We start from the raw sequence: 12,644 nt of genomic DNA on the forward strand, positions 1-12,644 counted from the left end.
ATCTGATACCTCGGATTCAGTTTTATATTTATACTCAAAGACTTAGCCGTGCTTGCTTGCTTGCTTGCTAGATAGTGAAGTGGTGGGTTTATGGATAGGGTATGCAGTTTTAATTCCCCAGACCTGAGGTAGGGTTTCTCACCTCACACAGATCCATAAGCATAAAACATGAATGAACACGGCATACGGTGCAAGTGAATGCAACACTATGCTTAGGTCTTTGAATCTGACTATTCATTCTGTTCCCCGGGAGAGCTGTTAAACAATGCCTATGCTTAGGACTCCCATAGAGATTGATTTTGGAGCCTTCCCCCCCCCTCGGAAATCCTAATATCTTGTTAAAGTCTTTGGGGGGGGTGTTAATTTAACGTACTCAAAAGGACTGGACCCTCTCTATCTGCAAAACCAGTTTATCTCTAGGTCCTGGCTCATCAGCTCTCTGGGAAGTCAGTAGGCTGTAAGACCTCCCGTAGAGATAAGATCTCCCCTTTGCCTCAGTGTTTTCCATGCTTACTATCTCTCCAAACTGTACACAGTCTCTTTTCACCCACTCCACAGCCTCACTACATGTCTTTGGTTCATATACGTGTCATGAAGACTTCTCTTTCATTTCCCTGGGATTGTATGACAATTTCACCAACTCTCTTCATGCTTAAGCTGGCAACTGAGATTGAACATCTGAAATGCAACAGTAACAACAACCTCTCTATTGTCTCTTGTCTCCCGTAACACTGCATGGTCCTCTACATACGTGGCCTCTTCCCCTATCTTAGCTTACTTTTCCTTGACTCACTCTCCAAACAGCTGGATGTTCTCATGGAAGAATGTGACCACCGTTCTTACACAACCTCTCCTTAGGTAGCCACCTATTTCCTAACCTAGTCACAAGGTTTAAATGCCTAGTCACACACCAGTAAATCCTAAATTCCAATCCTATGTTACAGAACTCTCCATACAATCCCAATCTAACTTATTCAACAATCCCCGTGACAGCAGATGTTCCCTTCATGTATTTAACAGACAACTCAAAAGCACTTAAAACGGGCATGTTACATGGCTGTGATAGCTGTAGTTCATTTGGTACAGTGCTTGCCTAGCATGCATGAGACACTGGGTTCAATCCCTGATTATCAAACACCTTTTTTTTTTTCTTTTATCCTCATGTCTAAAAACATTATCAGTTGATATAGGCAAAAATCTCACAATTTTTTATTTCTTACAACCTCAGGATATCCCACTCACTATATCCAAAACACACGCCAACTTCATCCCATAGATTTCCACCCCGTTTTCCTACTAAAGTTTCTTCTATTCTAGACTCTTCCTTCTGATACTCTCCACCCTGCACTGAACCGATTTTGAAGGCACACAAAGATCTTTCAAAGCAAAAAGGAAAAGAAAAAAATGCCTCCCCCCCAGTCTGAGTTACCTTCTGACCCCATACTGTCAACAAAATGCAAAGGACCGTGGTGCCTTTCAATGTCTTGAAACAGCATCAGACATTGGTACTATAAAATCCAACAATCTTTTCCTTAGGAGTTCTGGCTTTTATGTCTAAAGAAAACGGTCCTTAAGAAAGTTAATGGTGATTCTAACATTCTAATAAATACTAGATCTTAGGGAGTTAAAAAAAAATGTATTGTATTTCTAATATCTTTATGTTTCTGTATCCGGGTGTCTTCCTGAACTTTCTGGTCTGTTCCACTGGCCCACTTGCCCACCTTTGTGTATCAACACACCATGTTCATTAATAGTGCTTTATGATGCTGGCTTTCGAAGGGTTGCTCCTCTCTGGTTTTCTAAATGCTCCCCAATGTTCCTCACCTTGTTGCTTCCAAATGAATTTTTCAAATGGGTTTGTCAAGTTTGATGAAATATCCTCCCGAGATTTGTGTTCATGTTTTATTAAGGCTGGAAAGTGATTTAGATAAGGCAGCAAATGCCATGTTATCAAACACCTTCATCTCAGACCATGGTCTGTGCTGCCTTCTCTTCATATCCTACAGATATGAACAAGATAATATGATTTTTTTTCTCCTATAAAGGTCCTACTTGCCTTTAGGAAATGTTTTTCCTATTCATTGTTGTCAGTTATTTCTACTTGGTTATGTTGAAAAAAAAATCAGATTTATAGAAGTTGTCAAGATAATACAAAGATTACTATTGCAATTTTGCCTGGATGAGACCAACTCAACAGAACCTTGGCACAGGACACCGTAAAAAAGAAATCAATAATAGGACAAAACTCCGAGACTACAGACTATGCTTGGGTTTTACCCATCTTTCTATTAATGTCTGTATCACAAACAGGACCCCCAATACCACACATACACAAAAACAGGACCCCTAATACCACCCCCACAAAACATGCACACACACACTCACACACACACAAAACACAGTTCATTTGGTACAATGCTCGCCTAACATGCATGAGACACTGGGTTCAATCTCTAGTATCAAATGCCATTTTTTTTCCTTTTTCATTATGTTCAAAAACAACATCAGTTATTATAGGCAAAACACAGGACCCCCAGCAACACACACACACACACACACACACACACACACACAAAACACAGTTCATTTGGTACAATGCTCGCCTAACATGCATGAGACATTAGGTTCAATCTCCAGTATCAAACGCCATTTTTTTGTTGGTTTTTCCTCATGTTCAAAAACAGTGTCAGTCGTTATAGGTAAAACACAGGACCCCCAGCACCATACACACACACACACACACACACACACACACACACACACACACACACTCAGGCTCTCAGAGTTTCTTAGCATTCCTTATTTTCCATAAACTTGGCTGTTTTGGTATGTACAAAGGGACATGTTGCATAGAATATTTCTCAGTTTGGGTTTATATGTTTTTCTCATGATCTGACCTGTGTTATACATTTTTTTGAAGGGAATATTAGCCATTGCTGTCTGCATGTTGATGTTTGAGCCGGTAAACTGACTTGCGGTTTTTGTTAACTGATTATCTTTGTATAGACTTCCCTGGAATTTTTAAAATACTAATATCTTCACTAATTATTGTGTTTTGTTTTGATTTAATCTTTTATTAACAATTGTATCTCTGTGGTGAGATGAAATAAGTCTGATCCTAAACCTAAGAGAAAGGACAGTCATATTTGCCATCGAGTATAAATGTCCGCTGTGGACATTTTGGCAGAGCCTCTTTATTGGAGGTTATAAAAATCCTAGCTTTAAAAAAATGTTACCATTCATGAATTTAATTTTATGGCTTTTCTGTATTTGTTGAGATTTGATGATTTCCTATCTACAAGGATGTGAATCACAGCAGTTTCTGAGATTAAAATATGTTTACATTCCTAAGCCCTACTTAACCGCTCTTATGAGGTTCTGGTTTATACACATGTGCAGCTGGATGCGCTTTTTGTGTGTCTCATTTCACACTTTTATTATTATTATATTGTCCTTGTCTGCTTGGGTATCAAAGTTATACAAGCCTTATAAAATACTTTACAGTTTATAATCTTTTCTTTCCAATGGGAATTATGTTTTTTATTGATATAGTTCTTGGGTTTTTTTGCTGTTTTGGGTTGTTTGGGTTTTTTTTTTCCAGCTTTGCCAAAGACTTGATGTCTTTGTTTTTTTTGTAAAAGTGGCTTTTGATTCTACCGACCACATTCTTTCTTCTTTGTCATTTAATTTACTCTTGATTTCTTTCCTAGTTATTTGAGCCCCTTTTCCTAGCTTCTTGAGTTGCATATTTATCTCATTTATTTTTATTTTCTCTTAATTTTTAACATATGCATCCAAGGCTATAAATTCTCCTCCAAGTGCCACTTGAACCAGATCCCACATACCTCGTCGTGGTTCAGATCTGCACTTTGTTTCCATTAGTGGCATAAAGGAATGAGTTTACGATTTTGAATTCTACATTTAAAAAAAAAAAAAAAGAAAGAAAAGAAATGTCTTTTGAATGTAGATTTTGAAAATCTACTGCATTGCAGTCAACTACAACTAGTCTGTGCAATTTGCCATTTCCTAAGGTGTCCTTTCTCTTAGGGTTTGATTGATTTTGAATTGTTCAAGGTGTTAGATAAGAAACAGTATTCTCTAATTGCTAGAAATTAATTTCCATTTATGTTCATAAGACCAAACTTGCTAATTATGTTTATATTTCCACTGTTCTAATTTTTTGCCTGCTTCATCCATTCACTCTAAATAGTTCCAATTAGTACAAACTAATATGCCTCTGCTTTTTATCCATTGCTTCTTGTAATCTTTGCTTTAAGTATTTCAAAGTCACATTGTTAGGTGTGAACAAGTCCAGATTCCTTTTGTTAAATGACACCAGGCAGCGGATCTGTTTACACTTGTAATTTCTGAGATATTTATTTAATATGACTCTTCTTTTTCATTTTCTCCTTTCCAGCTTTCTGTTGGGTTGGCTGAATTTACCTTATTGTTTTTTATTTCCTTCTGTTTGTTTGTTCTATTCTTTTATTCGTTTTCTATTAATTCTTTAAATTCTTAATTTATATTTAAAAAAAGACATTAAAAAATACTAAATGTATTAAAGCAAAGATTCTGGCACACCTTAACAATGCATTGAATTTCTCATCTCTATCATCATTTTGTTATACCTTTTTTGTTTTAGTCTTTTTTTTTTTTTCCAGTTAGGTTTGGCTTTTTGTTTGTTTTGAGACAAGGTCTCACTGTATAGCCCTGGCTGTCTTAGAACTCGCTATGTAGACCAAGCTAACCTTAAACTCACAGACTTCAATCTGCCCCTCTCTGCCTCCCAAAGCACTGGGATTAAAAAGCATGCAACACAGCACCCAGCTAGCTATACCCTCTAACCTCCAACCACCCCAAAATCCATAGTAGAAAAGATTAATCACACGGTCTGATGGATTGCCAAGGCATTCATTCTTAAGTGCCCCCCTCCTTTCTTCCAGGTTCACCCTACTCCCCATTTCAACACCTTTAAAAGATATTTTTGAGTATCTGCAGAGCCAGGTAAGGGGTTTAAAGACGCTGCGTCTAAGTTTTCTCTTTGTCCTGACAATATTACTCCTTCGCAGATGAGACCCTTCTGTCAGGCACAATGCCTCTTTCTAAGGCTGCTGGGGTTTTGTTTTTGTTTTTGTTTTTGTTTTTGCCACAGCCTTTCACATAGGAATATGGTTGGGATATCAATGACCAGTTGGGATGTGATATCTCTCTTCTATTAGGCAGAATTCTTAGCCAGCCCTCTATTTTCACCTCATTTCTATTTTTCTCCACCTCTTAGAGCATGATAATAGTTTCCCCTTCTGTTTATGAAAGCAGTTTGTTGCTTTTTACAGTTCTGCTTTTTTTTTTTTTTAATGCCTATAGGTGTTTTACCTACCTATACATATTTGCCTCATGTGTATGAGGTATCTTAGCCTGAAACAGGGTGTTATATTCCCCGTGGAACTGGAGTTACAGATTGTTATAAGCCTTCCTGTAGGTTCTGGGATCTGAACCTATGTCCTCTGCAAAAGTAACAAGCACCATTAACCTCTGGTCCAATTCTCTAGGGTCTACTTTTAAGATTCTTGAAAGATACAGTATCCATAAAATGTTCATCTATAATATATATATATATATATATATATATATATATATATATACACACACATATATTATAACATATATAAAACATTCCAGTAGAAACTTTAAAATTGAAAAAAATGTATCCATTGTCATTAAATATCTCTACCATTAACATTTTAAATACTACTGTAAAATTACCTCTATCATTCCAAATTTATACTAAAGTAGACTTTTGCTCAGAGTATCCACCAACAGATTCACAGGACCACATCAATCAAAAGTATCTCTGTTTAGGATATAGAGATGGCCAAGTCAGCAGAGCACTTGTGCTGTAAGTGTGAAGACCTGAGTTCGACCCCCTGCACCAACATAATAAAGAGATGGTCACAGGACCATATTTGTAATCCTAGTGCTGGAGAGACAGAGACAGAACCATCTCTGGGGCTTACTGGCTGGCAAGTCTAGCCTAATCGGTGAGCTTTGAGTTCAGTGAGAGACCTTGTCTCAAAATATAAAATGGAGAGATTGAGAAGGACAAGGGACAATGACTCCTAGTATTTGCCTGCACACACACATACACATGAGCACACACAGTATTGTCTTTGTTGCTTATAACAGTTGTTGCTTCCAAGCGTACAGTGCCATTTTCCTGAGGCTATATGACCTGTGATACCATAACAGGCTGAAGGCTCAAGCAAATGAAAATTCCAGCTGTTCCCTATCAAGTCTGACACCGAAGACATTTGCAGAGATGTAAAACGATGCTACCAGGTAATCTGTCTCAAAAAGTCATTTTTTTTTTTCACTTAAAGTGTTATCTTAGCTTGTGGTGGATTTATTACTACTATTTTAAATTAGTAAATATACATTTAAAACTGTTTGATTTCTTGCCTTTTAAGGTAGGTAAGAACCAATGGATCACAATGGCTTATATTTATGCCATGCCAATGGTATGCTTCGGTATATACTTATCAACCTCCATATTGCTTTTTATAATGGGTATATTTATTTACATTATCTAACAAGACTTCTCTTCTCTCCACACTCATGACCATACATTGGTTTTATATCAGTCATTCTAGAAGGTATGAGGTGACATCTCATCCTGGTTTTAGTTTGCCTTTCTGCCGTGATTATTAACGCCAGCGTGCTTTCATGTACCTGATGGCATCTTCTGATAAATGTCTGTTGGAGTCCTTTGTCGTCATTGTCATTTTAAAATTCCTTGGGTGGGGAAGAGGGATGGAATATTGCGCAGCTGTGAAAAAACAGAAGTCACAAGTCTTGCAGAAAAATGGGTGGATTTGGAAAATATGAAAGCAGTGACTCAAACTCAGGAAAAACAAAGCACAGTACCTTGGTCTCCATGTGTAGACCCCAGCCTATGATGTATATATACATGTGTGTGTATAGATGTGTGTGTAATATCTATATACATATGTATATATTACATATATTAGTAAATTATTATACACACAGAGATATATAAGTGTGAATATAGTGTAATATTTAAAAAGGAGACCAAGTAAGGGTTATAGGTTATAAGGAGGGGTAAAAGGCAGGTAAAGGACACATGATTTATAAAGAGGCTATAAAGATACGTGCTTTTCTAGTTTCTAATCTGTTGTAGTTTTTTGTGTATGCAGATGTGTGTGTGTGTGTGTGTGTGTGTGTTAGCTAAGTACATAAATGCGTGACGGTGACAAACATAAAACCAAAGCAAAGTTTCAGGTCCTCGTCTCAACCTTTGTAACTATACAGCAGTTCACTGGCATGGATGACGTTTGGGACTTGGCTCATGTCTAAGTGTCCTCCTTAAACAAGCTGTGTGATGTCTCTGTAAGACAGCTAATTAGAAGAAAGTTATTTTATTTTTAAAAAATAATTTTTATTGTTGCTATTGAGTTACTTATGTATTTAGGATACTAGCTCCTTGCTAGGTATATGGCTTACGTGGATTTTCTCTCATTTTATATATGGTCTTTGCACCATACAATTCCTCTATTGTGGGGAAGTTTCAAATTGGTTTTCTATAATCCCATTTATTTATTTACTTACTTACTTACATATTTATTTGTGAGTTAGGTATCAAGCATTTTTTTTTAATGTCTAAAAGACATGTAGTCTTATTTGGGATCTAAGTGTATGTGTGTGTCCACGTCTTAGTGTGTAAAGGTCAGAGGTCAACTTTCAGGACTTGGTTCTCTTCTCTCACCATGTGGATCCAGGATGTTGAACTAATATTGTAGTCAGGCTTGGTCGCAATCACCTTGACCCACTGAGCCATCTTGTAGGCCCTCTTTTCTTGATTTTTTTTTTCCCATAAACTCCACTGTTAAGAAAAAGATACTGATTTCTCTATGTTGATTTTGTGCCCTTATTAAAGCAATCTATTAATTCTGTCATTTTTTTTTTTTGTCATCTTTAGGGCTTTCTGTATAAAAGAACTTGTCAGCTATAGACAGATCATCTTCTTTATCTTGTAATGCCTTTTGTTTCTTTCTTTTTTATTGTTGTTGTTTGTTTTTTGTTTTTTGTTTTTTGTTTTTGTTTTGTTTTGTTTTAGGTACCAAAGTACAAACTTATTTTTATTTGGTCAGGAAATTGAACAGTATAAAAAAGTAAAGGTTTCCTTGAAGTCACAGTCACTTTCCAAAGATTCAATAGTAGAAACAACCAAATGCCGCCGCCATAACACAGAATAAGCTGTTGTTCATGAAAACATCGTGAGTGGAGTCGTCCGTGTCTGCATCCCAGAAACAAGAGAGCAGCCATGTATACTCCTTCACCTCTCTGTTCTCCAATCACCACTTGCACCACCATTTTATACCGGTCATATCCCAATTCTTTTAGCTTATCTTTAATCATTTCTGATAGACGTTTTGTGAGCTGAGGCATTTCATCTGGAGAATAGTCAGCGCTAGCCAATTCTTCCTTGAGCACAGCATGGATGCAGTCTCTAACCACAGAGGCTCTAAACCTTTGCAGGAAAATGGGCCTCAGAATACAGGTGTTCTCAGGCTCCTCTGAGTTCTTGTCGACCTCACATAAGCCCTTAGAGGGGTAAGCCATTAAGGACTGGCCGTGGAAGGACACAGCCGTATTCCTGCATCTGGACCCAGAAGATCTCTAGAAGGAAGGCCCCCTTTTGTTTTTCCTGATGCAGTTGTTCTGGGTAGGAATTTCAGGATCCTGTTTGCAAGAAGTGGTAAAAAAGAATGCATTTCTGTCTTGTCAGGCACAGAGGCAAGTCAAACATTTAATCTCAGCATATGGGAAGCAGAAGCAGGAGGGTCTCTGTGAATTTCAGGGTCAGCCTTATTTATACTGGGAGCTCCAGGACAGCCAAAGCCGCATAGAAAGATCTTGTCTCCCATCTCACCCAACCTCAAAGTGTTTTTTGTCTTGATTCTTAGAGGAAAAACTTTCATGATTTGGTTTTACCATCATTATTTTACTGTACGTTCACTAAACATGGCCTTTGTGACGCTGAGGTAAACTCCTCCCCCACTGAAATCACTCGCCTTTTATTCTGAAAGGATGTCAAACTTGACTAAGTCCTCTTTGTCCTTCTGCAGACCTTTGGGGGTGACCATGTGCCACTGAAGTGTTTGTCACAGTGCTTGACTTGTGTTAAGCCATCCTTCCTCATGGCCATACACCACTCCCTTCCCCCTTGACACACTACATGATCCTTTAATGGGCTAAATTTGATTTCCTGGTGTTTTGCAGAAGGTTTTTGTGCCTGCAGTCGTCAGAAATAGTGACCTGTATTTTCTGGTAGTGTCCTGGCCTAGCTTTGGTGTTGCCATAATGCTGTCCTCGGGAAACAGATATAAGAATGTTCCTTTCTCTGCGGTACTTTTGAATGTGATATGTTAACATTGCTTTGTCTCCAAATAGTTGATTGAATTTACAACTAAGGTCTTCATGTTCTGGGTTTCTCTCTTGGGAAGTTTTGAATCATAGATTCAATCTCCTTCTTAACTATCTACTTGGTTAGATTTTCTAGTTTTGTTTTTTTTTTTAAGATTCAGTTTTATTATTTTTAAGGTGCATATGTGTACACATGCATGAGAGAGCTTGCACAGCACATGTGAACTTGAGTATCAGGTTCAAGGAGACCAGGAAAAGGTGATGGATCCCTACAGCTGGAGTTACAGGCAGTAGTCACCTGCCTGCCCCACATGGTTGTTTGGGTCCTGTGGAGCAAGTGGTCTTAACCACTGAGCCATCTCTCTAGCCCCAATGTTTTTACTTCTAGATAAAACTACAGGCACCCTCTATTTATGACGGCACTGTGTACAAATAAATCCTTTCACTGTAAAGTGAAAATATCTCAAGTTCAAAAATAACTCTAGGGGCTGAGAGGTGGCCTAGCAGCTAAGAGAACTTGTTGCTCATAAAGATGACCGAGGTTCAAATCCTAGCACCCACATGGTGCTCACACTATCACCTTCTGGTTTCAAGGGATCTAATAACCTCTTCTGGACTCTTTGGATACCAGGCACATACATGGTACACATAGATGCAGGCTAAACACTCATACATATTAAATACATTAAATTAAAAAAAAAAATCCACCTACCAAACGTAGCTTAACAGTACAGAACACGGTGAGATATTTGCTTTTAGCTTAGCTGGTACAGTAGTTGTCTAGCCTTCACAAAACCCTAGGCCTGACCTCTAGCACTATGCAAACCTACATGTGGTAACGCACACCCAGAATCACAGTGGGAGGTTGAGACAGATGGTTCAGAAATTCATGGTCATCCTTAGCTACATAGTAAGTTTGAGTCCAGCTTGGGCTACATGAGACTCTGTCCCAAAGGGGGCAAAATAAATTAAAAATTTAAAAAGAAGATATCTGTTGTTTAGCCTCATGATCATGGAGCTCATTGGAAGTGATGGCTTCCTGCCCAGATTCCCTAGAGATCATCATAATACATATTGCCACCCTGTGGGGAAAAATTAAAATTCAAAATACAATTTCCAATGAATGCAAATTGCACTCCCTGGGTCCTAAAGTCAGAAATAAAAATGTAAGCCAAGCTATCGTAAGAAAGCATTGATATCAATAGGCAGAGTCCATATAAGCAAAAATGGATTTAGCTATCCTTCAATTACTATTTGGGCACCTACCACTGATAAGGGAAAATGCCAGGCCGTGTGCATGGCTCCTCGTGCATGAAATTAAAGTGGCCCCCATGTGAATTCATTTATTTAGCTATGTATGTCTTTAGAGATTTTAGCCTGTAGCTTGGAAGGCACATCCAGCAGGTAAGCTGACAGATAAACGTGTAAAGATTATGCTCAATGTTTAGGAGGAGGAGACACAAATAGGGGAGGGTTGTTTCTATGGTGGACACAGAGTGATCAGAAAAGGCTTCTTTGAGAAAGAGAAGAAGCTAAGACTAAATTTTAAGAAGAAGAGACAGGTGTGGGAACATCCCAGATGGATACAATTGCCCTGTACATACCCACAAATGCTAGAAAAAAAAAAAATGAAAGAGAAAAGGAAAGAAAGGAAAGCAAGCAGGGAGACAAACCATGAGAATGTCTGAAGGACAACGTGGGGCGTAAAGGGGGATGGATGCGATTGGATGGGTGTGGAAGAGTGAATAACTCCCCCAGGACTCGGGGCCAACATAAAGACTTCCCATTTAATTACAAACATAAGGAGCTGGGGAGATGGCTCAGTGGTTCAAGCACTTGCTAGCTCCTTTAGCAAGAAAACCAGAGTTTGGATCCCCAGAACCATCATAAATGCTGGGTGAGCATGGCAGCATACCTGCCAGAGGAGCCTGGAAAAGCGGAGATGGGGGTCCGCAAAGCCAACTGACTAGCATGACTAGCCTTAACAGAGAACTCTGGGTTTGCTGGAGAGGCCCAGGCTTAACGACTAACATGGCAGACTGATGGAGGGAAACTGTGGATATCAGTCTTGGGCATACACACACACACACACACACACACACACACACACACGCATTCACTCCCATACATGTATGATGCATCCTTCAGATATACTCACAAATGCAAATATGCACACATACAAGCACATGCACTCCCCACATATCCTCACAAATACAAATATGTACATACACACACATGGAAAAATTAAAAGGTAGAGAGAAAAAAAAAAGCAAAAGCTATTAAAAACGTCATCCGAAAATCCTGAATACAGTAAGGCGTGTCAAAATACTTTTGTGAGACGATTGTGGCTGTTCTGCAGAGAACTAGGAGATTAGAAATAGGAAGGACAGGGAGCAGGGAGGGCTGTCATGAAGCTGTTGCCTAGATAAAGAACAGCAGAGCTCCAAGCACAGAAACAGCAGACAGGGAGAAGTGAACCATTTCAAGACTTTCTTTGAAGGCTACATAAATAAATCTTGCTAATGATTTGTATATGTGTGGCAAAGAGAAAAGGCATCAGACATTGCCCCTGCAGTTGTGTTTGGGGAGTCTGGGTTGACAGGAGTTTTATTTAGTGGATATCTGAGATGCAAGACACAGGCAAGGCCTGAGAGTAAGCAGACTCTGGGATATGTAACAGCTGAGTTGCTTATTCTAAAGTAAGTGGAGCCGTTAAGTGGGGACTCCGGAGGTCTCCACCAGAGCTCTGGAAGTCCTCAGGACTAGCTGGCTCATTGCTTGAATAGTCAGATTACAATAAACACTAATTTACAAAATAAATAAACAAGTTCTTGGGACTGTGTTGGTGTATGTGTGTATGTGTGTGTGTAAATTCATATGCAGATCTGTGTTACAATCTTCAGTGATGAAAATACAACCAAGCTTTCTTAAAGAAAAATTTAAATTTAGGACTTTTTTTCACCTATACAAGGAGTTACACAATCTAAAGTTAAAACATTCACATGAAAGACAACTGACTTTTTCATACTGCTACTAAATCCAAATATTCAAAGAACAGCCAGGTGGGCCTAGCAAGATGGCTATGCAGAGAAAGGCACTTTTGGCCAAGCCTGCTGATCTTGGTTCCATTCTGTGACCCAGGTGCAAGAGGGAGAGAGAGAGAGAGAGAGAGAGAGAGAGAGAGAGAGAGAGAGAGAGAGAGA

The 12,644-nt window shown here is 38.7% G+C and overlaps 1 pseudogene; it reads right to left on the reverse strand.

Moving 5' to 3' along the window:
• Positions 1–8,225: 8,225 nt before the first annotated feature.
• LOC110336873 overlaps positions 8,226–12,644 on the reverse strand; it is a 10,904-nt pseudogene continuing 6,485 nt past the window's right edge.

This window comes from Mus pahari, chromosome 19 (genome assembly GCF_900095145.1).
Source record: "Mus pahari chromosome 19, PAHARI_EIJ_v1.1, whole genome shotgun sequence".
Lineage (NCBI taxonomy): Eukaryota > Metazoa > Chordata > Mammalia > Rodentia > Muridae > Mus > Mus pahari.